This window comes from Eubalaena glacialis, chromosome 19, assembly GCF_028564815.1.
Source record: "Eubalaena glacialis isolate mEubGla1 chromosome 19, mEubGla1.1.hap2.+ XY, whole genome shotgun sequence".
Classification (NCBI taxonomy): domain Eukaryota; kingdom Metazoa; phylum Chordata; class Mammalia; order Artiodactyla; family Balaenidae; genus Eubalaena; species Eubalaena glacialis.
The window spans coordinates 42229704-42237628 of NC_083734.1; the positions used below are offsets into that span (position 1 = coordinate 42229704).

A 7925-nucleotide genomic window follows, 5' to 3' on the forward strand; every position below is an offset into this window, starting at 1 on the left:
TCTTTTCTGCTTTCTTTCTAAGTGGAGTTTTTGTGCTTTTTGCTCCAACTTGGCGTGCTCCGGAGAGCATAGTTTCTGCCCCACAGCCTTCTCACGGGGCCTCTCTCCCCCATTCCTCCGTCTGTAGAAACTAGGAAAGGAGCGGAGGGGGTATCCAAGCTTCCTCTTGCTGTTCCCAGACCGTTTCCACGCCACCCTCAAGGCACAAGGAAAACAGTAGCTTGAGTCTTCTGTCTTCCGTCTCCACTTTCCCCGGCTTCTTTTGGTGTCTCCAGCATTACTCCTGTCCTCGTGGTTCCTGATGTCAATATCCACAGGCGGAAAAGGATCGAGCGGGAGGGCAGCTCCCGCTGAGAGCCACGAAGATCCACCCGGAATGTAGGTTTAAATGCCGGGCTTCCCTGGTGGCTCAGTGGTTAACAATCCGCCTGCCAGTGCAGGGGACACGGGTTCGAGCCCTGGTCCAGGAAGATCCCACATGCCGCGGAGCCACTAAGCCCGTGTGCCACAACTACTGAACCTGCGTGCTGCAGCTACTGCAGCCCGCACGCCTCGAGCCCGCAACAAGAGAAGCCCCCGCAATGAGAAGCCCGCGCACCGCAACGACCAGTAACCCCCGCTCGCCGCGACGAGAGCAAGCCCCCGAGCAGCAACGAAGATCCAACGCAGCCAAAAATAAATAAATAAATACATTTATATTAAAAACAAAAAAAAAAAAAGTGATGGGCTTTTCACTTAGGTGTGTGGGTTGGTTGTACTGTATACAGCTGACTGACTGACAAGGAGAGGTCAGTGCCACTGAAGGAGTTTTATTACTTACAGTTCCCAAGAGAAGAGGGCACGCCACACCCTGCAGCGAGCCACATGGGGGACTCGGCCTGGCCTGCTTGGTTGGGAGGCAGGAGAGGAGAGTATATGGCCTTTATCGTCCTGGGGAGGGGAGGGGAGGGGAGGGGAGGGGAGGGGAGGGGAGGGTGGGAAGAATGGGCAGAGGCAGCAGGGTAGGCAAGTTTGAGCAAGGTTCGGATTGGACCATTAGAATAGCATTCGGTGAGCTTTGGGCTACGGGGCTGTTCTCTAGTTGTGAGGTACCGGGCCCTGGGGTGAGAGAGGGCAGGGGAAATACTAGCTGGAGTGTGAGAGTAACTAGAGGAGGCAGTTGCAGATACGGGTGTTGGAAGATTGCTTTGCACGTGAACGGCAGGCTCCCAAAGCAAGCAGGTTGCATTTCTAGGAATTAGTTAGTCCTGGGAGGGGCAGTCTCTTCCAGGCCAGCAGGCCCTCAAGATGTCAAAGCATCGTAAATTATAGAAAAATTTAAAACATGATTAATCCAGTGGATGATCATTTTATTTGCACTTTCCAGTCTTGGGATTACCTAGGGGTAGAGTGTGGAAAGGCAAAGAGGGCGCTAGTAGAAGCATTCGACCTACACCTCTCCTACCAAGGCATCCCCCCCGCAGCACGAGATCAGATTCCAATGAACAGTATACATTGGGGTTTATTCATTCAAGAAATATGGATTGAGGGACTTACTTCCCCGGTGGCGCCGTGGTTAAGAATCCGCCTGCCAATGCAGGGGACACGGGTTCGAGCCCTGGTCCGGGAAGATCCCACATGCCGCGGAGCGACTAAGCCCGTGTGCCACAACTACTGAGCCTGCGCTCTACAGCCCGCGAGCCACAACTACTGAGCCCACGTGCCACAACTACTGAAGCCCGCACGCCTAGAGCCTGTGCTCCACAACAAGAGAAGCCACTGCAATGAGAAGCCCGCGCACCGCAACAAAGAGTAGCCCCCGCTCAATGCAACTAGAGAAAGCCCGCGCACAGCAATGAAGACGCAATGCAGCCAAAAAGTAAATAAATACATAAATTTATTTTAAAAAAGAAGAAGAAGAAGAAGAAAACCTAGAGGAAGATTTAGGAAATTATAAGTCCTTTCGACTCAAAATCTGAAAGATATTTTTTTAATTGATACATATGATGATATAAAAAGAACTTTCCATGAAACCTTGAGGCAATGGAATCATCACCTTAAGTAAAGCCAAAGCCAGATATCCAACAGGAGAAAATGTTCACCGCTTCCATTACAGACAAAGGGCCAGTCCCCTGAATGTGTAAGTTGCAGATCCACGCCCTTAGGATAAAGCCCATCCGAGAATCCAGGAGGAAAAGGGCCGAAGACCCCCAACAAGGAGTTAGTTCACAGAGAGAAAATAAAGGCGTCTCTGAAACAGGAGAGGACGCTCAACCTTATTTACCCAAGATTAGAAAACTGCAAATCCAAACTACGCCGAGGTACCATTTTCACCTATGAGATCGACCCCTCCCCCTTTCCCCACCCCGCACCAAAAAAGCATTCGCAGGTTTGATGCCACGTGGGGTTGTTGGCGAGGCTGGGGAAAGAGGCGCTGCTGGGGAACGCCTGCCCTGCTCTTCCGGTCACCGTTCGTGATCTCCCGAGCTTCCAGGCTCCGTTGCAGTGAGGATGGCTGGGACCGCGACGGCCCTGCACCACCGTGAGGGCACAAGGGCACGCGACCGGCCTCCGCAGAGCGCCGTGCACGGGGGCCGGGCGCGATTCGCAGGCCCTTCAGTCCGTGCACGTCGATTTGAGCAAACTCCGCGGGAGTGAATCACGCTGCGAAAACGGAGATGCTAAGTTATTGATTTGCGACGGGCAGTGTTGCATTCCAACGACTGTCACCCAGGACATCCCTTCTCAGGACGACCCCCCAGGGGACCCGAACCGTCGGGCAGAAGACGGGCGGGAGAACACCGACGCGAGCAGAGCGGCCCCGAGCAAGGAGGGGCGAGGGGGGTGTGGTGGTGGTGGTGGTGGTGGTGGCGGCGGCGGCGGCGGCTGACGAGCCGCCGTAATCGTGGCGTGTGTCGGGCACTGGCTAAGCGTGGAGGAGGCACTCTTACTCATTGAACGGTTGTTGAATGTGCAGTGCGTGCGTGGGGGAAGAGCGGTGGGCAAAAGCAAGTTCTTGATTTCTGGGGCTCGAACCGTGACAGCTGCTACCGTGTCAGCGCTCCCCTCGCATTCTCCGGCTGCCGCCCCTGTCTCGGGTCTGCGGCAGGACGTGCACCGGCCAGGAGGCCAGGAGGCGGGCTCCGGGTCCGGCCTGGGCTCCGGGCGCGAGGAGCCGGTCCGGAGGGTGGAGTCCGCCCGCGGTAGCCGCGCGTCCTCGGGCGACAGAAGGCGGAGCATGCAGATTAGAAATGGCTGTTCGGCGCGGGAATGACGGGACAATCAAGTACACAGAATTTCTCCTCACAAAGGTAGAGAACAGAAAGTCTGCACAGGACTCTAGTGATAGCACTGTGGACGACGCAAAAGGAGTCAGACGAGGCGTGAGGCTGAGGGCGCTCACCGTGGCTTGAATAGGGATGAAGGGAGGACGGCAACGGCCAGAGAGAGGGAGATGGTATCGCTTCTCGGCCTTTTGGCTAAGATCAAGTGTAGTATCTGTTCTTATCAGTTTAATATCTGATACGTTCTCTATCCGAGGACAATATATTAAATGGATTTTTGGAGCAGGGAGTTGGAATAGGAGCTTGCTCCGTTCACTCCGCGCATCGACCTGGTATTGCAGTATTTCCAGGAACGGTGCACTTCCCCTTCAGGGGATTAAAACCACTGTGTGAAAAGCAGATACTGGCTTCCACGTTGTAATTTCTCAGTTTTAGCACATGGGTGCAGAAACTGTTTTTCTTACTTTTTGTGTCACTTCGGGGAGTTTGGGATGCGGGTAAGTCCGCTGATCAATGTTTTTGTGCACTGTTTCAGAAAGGAAAAAGAAAGAGCGGGTTGGCTTCTGGAGCCTGCGTTCTCGGCCAACACGTGGCACTCCAGGCACTGCATCCTGGTTTTTTCCCAAGAACCCCTACAGTTGCCGAGGCAGCGGCGCGGGGAAGAGGCAAAAGGAAGCTGTAGGAGCACCTTTCCCTTTTGCCGTTGCCAACGTGCGGTAGGCTCTGTCGACCTATGGCCGACGTAGACCGACAGACGCGTTCCTTTTTCCTGGCAGCAGTCTATTTTCTTCCTCGACGCAGGCAGTGTGGTCAGTACTGTTTTCTTTTAAACGTTCGTTGTGGAGAAGGCTCAGCTCCTCCGCAGGGACCTCCGTCCACCTCCTCTGAGGGGGAAGAGGTACCTTCTCATCAGAGTGCTTTACAGGAAGAATGGAGGAAAAAAAAAAAAAAAGTTAGTGGACTTAAGGCGCGAGAAATACAGCCCCCCCCCCCCCACCGGCCTCTCTTCTCTTGTCCTGCTCCCCCGCCGCAGGGAAGCCCGATCTCAAAACCTACACCCCAGCGCTGCCATCTGCGGCGGAGCGAGCGCGCCCGCTCAGCCCGCCCGGGCGCCGCGCTAGCGCTAAGCGGCAGTGAGTTCCAACTCGACCTACACGCGGGCGCAGCGTGACGCTGGCCAGGTTAAGCCCCCTCCCACAGAGGGTGACAGCCGGCGCTGGCGTCACTTCCTTCCTGATTTCTCCCCCCACCCCCGCCGCAGGTAGCGCTGCAGTCTCACCGCCCCTTGCTGCCCAGCACGTGCGTGAGCTGATGCTTCCGCCGCAGCGGTAGAGCCTCTGCTGCGTCACTTACCCTCCGCTCTGCCGTCCGCAAGGTAACTTACTGGCCCCTGTCCTACCTCAGGCGGCGTCCAAGGGCTGCCCTGCGTACCTGTGCCACGTCGTCTCTCACGCCCACTGCCCCCGCGCGTCCCTGGCACTGCGGGCGCGTGGGGGAACAGGAAGACACGACTGAACCCGCAGCCTGAGGAGCGATCGCTCTCACCCGTGGCTGCTAGGAAATGCAGCGGGCTCCACTACTTCTCCTTCACCCACCTGCGACCTCGGTCCTGTCCGCCGCTGGGGTCCATCTCTGCGCTGCGCCGCCACCGCCACACGGGCTTGTGTCGGCAGCGCGCGTGCGTGCAGTAGCCTGGAGCGGTTACGGACGAAGCTGCAGGCTCAACCGCTGCTTCGAGGAAGGTGGGCACACTTCAAGGGTGGGAGCGCCTGTAACCTCGAACGCGTAGCGCGCATGGGGGCGGGCCTACCGGCTAATCGCTACCTGTCAAGAAAAAAAGTGGCGCTTCAGAACGCCTGCTGGCCTTGTGGACGGGGCTTACAAACGCCGATAGGCATAAGTTATGAGGGCCGAGCCCACCTTACGAGCTCTCTGCGTGCGGTTCTTCCTCAGAGAAAAAATCGTTTCCCTTTTAGCCGAACTAACGACCACAACGCAGCAGCTCCCGCGAGGGCAGCACTCGCGGCTACCTCTCACGCGGCACAGGAGAGTGAAGAAAGGGGAAGGAACAGAAGGCTTGCGCGCGTGTAGCCGGCGGCGGGACCCAAGCCACCCCACTTCTGTAGGCGAGTAACCGAAAACACGAACAACAGCACACTACTTTCGCAGGCAGGCCACAGACCCAGCCGTACCTACCGCCCCATTTACGCCGTAGCGGATGTGGAAGTAAGTTTGTAATGGTGTAGAACAGCTGTATCTTGCAACACGCACAGCGCACTCGATCCCGAAAATCCCCGTTTGTTCTCTCGTTGTGTATTGTTGTAGTCCCCCGAAGGGGTGCACCGTTCCTGGAAGTACTGCAATACCAGGTCGATGCGTGGAGTGGACGGAGCAAGCTCCTATTCCAACTCCCTGCTCCAAAAATCCATTTAATATATTGTCCTCGGATAGAGGACGTATCAGATATTAAACTGATAAGAACAGATACTACACTTGATCTTAGCCAAAAGGCCGAGAAGCGATACCACTGCCAACCCCTTCGCCAGCACACCCCTCTTCTCCCACGCCTTTCAGCTCACGGTGAGGAAACTCATCCTCAAACGAAAGCCCGCCCTCTTCCCTAGACTTCACAGTGCCCTAGTGCCACAACTTGTAACACATACCTAGTTTGTCAGATCCTTTAACTTATTGGGGGCTTTTAGGCTTTCTATTCTCCCATGCCTCCCCCGGCCAAGCAATTTGCATGCCCCGCCCACAAGCGCGCCCGTTTCCTGCTCCCCGTGTGTGCCCTCTCGCGGTGGAACCGAAACAAGCGCGTACCCGGAAAGCTCCTTCCGCCTGCTTTCCCGGGAAACGCCCAGAGCGAGAGAGACGCACAGAGTTCTACCAGGTTTTGCTTTCCAGCATTTCTTTTTCTTCTCAATTTTTCCCCCAAACATACAGGTACGTTGAAAGATTTTTACAAGTGGACACCCACCCACCACCTAACGTCATCTTACTGTTGTACGGACGCATACGCACATGAGTTGGCTATGTTTAAGTTCTAGGGTCTAGGGTCAAATTTTAATAACGTCGTTTCCCACAGTCCTTTATTTTCCCTTCTATCAGTTATTCACAAAAAGACTTAAATATAAGGAAAAACAAGACGAAACAAAGCAGGTCCTTCTTGTGTCAGGGCCTACTGGGTCCCGGAGAGCAAATGTGCATGTCTATTTTTCCCTGGGTACTGAGAGATAAGGGGAGCCCCATCAGCCCGGCTGTGTTTTTTGCCCCCTACGGTCAGTTCAGTGGCACAGGTGCAGCCCAGAGTGGTTAGGAGGTGGAGGTTGGCCACGTGAGCCTGACAGCGCGGGCACGGGGCGAGGCAGCCGCGGGGGGGCGGAATCTACGTGCGGGGGAAATTGTCTGGATGAGGGGTGGGGGTGAAGGGACGCTGAAAGGTGTGCCGACAAAACAATGAATCAATAGTCAATCTAAGAAGGAAACGGGAAATTTGCTTCGAGCCCACCTGAGGGTTATAACCGGGGAGACGGTCTTTCCGAAACCTCTGAGGACTGTTGCGAAGAGGTAAGGTACTTTCCTCCCCCGCCCCACCCCCGGGCCGCGTGGCTTGCGGGATTGTGGGATTTGGGATCTTAGTTCCCCCACCAGGGATTGAACCCGGGCCCTCCGCAGTGAGAGCGCCGACTCTTACCCACTGGACGGCCAGGGAAGTCCCATGGGATACTTTTTGTTTTTAATTGAAGTATAGTTGATTTACAATGTTTCAGGTGTACAGCAAAGTGATTCAGATATATTTATTTGCTTTTTATTATATATTCTTCAGATATATAATATATACTCCTTTTCAGATATATATACACGCTGTATATATTATATAGTATCATATAGTCTTTTCAGATTCTTTTCCATTATAGGTTATTACAAGATATTGAATATAGTTCCCTGTGTTATACAGTAGGTCCTTGTTGTTTCACTCTTTTATGTATGGTAGTGTGTATCTCTTAATACCAAATTCCAAATTTCTCCCTCTCCTCCTCACTTTCCCCTTTGGTAGCCATAAGTCTATGTGATTGTAGAGAAGGGGTAAGTGCAATCAAGCACACATCTTGGTAAAAGGTTACAGCTACTCAGAAGGAACAGATATCTTAGTTAAGGGTTTTAGTGCTTTTCTAAGTATGGGAAGCATGCAAGAAACTGGGTGCATAAAATTTTCTCTTGCAAATATCTAACTCTCTGAGGTCGGGTTCTGTCAGTTTCCTCCTCATCCTGATCTCCACCCTGAATCCCTTTCAGGGTGGGTGGTAGGTCAGCAACTATAGAGACTAATGACTTGATCCTTGTAGAACTGGATGGTGGGCAATTCTTTATTTTACAGTCCCTTCCCTTTCAGTCTTAATGTCCACCAAGGCTAAGGGGGCATGTCGTAACCAAACTGTGCCACTTGCTAAGAATGCTCATTCCCAGGTCAGGCGAGGATTTCGTTGATAGGCCACTCGATGTGCTATTACTGGACTAGGCCCTGTTAACAATAGCCAAAAGCCTCTGGACTGCCTGTCTTACTAGTCTGTTATGGTCCAGGAAACAGTTCCCGCTTGTTGCTCCTTCCCTCCTCTAGAGGTACACTATTGCAATCATTGCTCTTATCTTATAGAACTGGAT

At 53.8% G+C, this 7925-nt stretch overlaps 1 long non-coding RNA gene and 2 other non-coding genes across 3 annotated transcripts; 1 reads left to right on the plus strand and 2 right to left on the minus strand.

Annotated features, from left to right (window-relative positions):
* Positions 1-3438: 3438 nt before the first annotated feature.
* LOC133081001 (U2 spliceosomal RNA) lies at positions 3439-3629 on the plus strand. Its single transcript, XR_009698677.1, has one exon. It is a non-coding gene; the product is annotated as a U2 spliceosomal RNA (small nuclear RNA).
* LOC133080057 (uncharacterized) lies at positions 3623-5762 on the minus strand. Its single transcript, XR_009698383.1, has 4 exons — positions 5456-5762; positions 4859-5083; positions 4617-4742; positions 3623-4180 (listed from the first exon to the last, which is right to left on the minus strand). It is a non-coding gene; the product is annotated as an uncharacterized LOC133080057 (long non-coding RNA).
* On the minus strand, positions 5596-5786 carry LOC133080989 (U2 spliceosomal RNA). The gene has a single exon (XR_009698665.1). It is a non-coding gene; the product is annotated as a U2 spliceosomal RNA (small nuclear RNA).
* Between the last annotated feature and the right edge of the window lie 2139 nt (positions 5787-7925).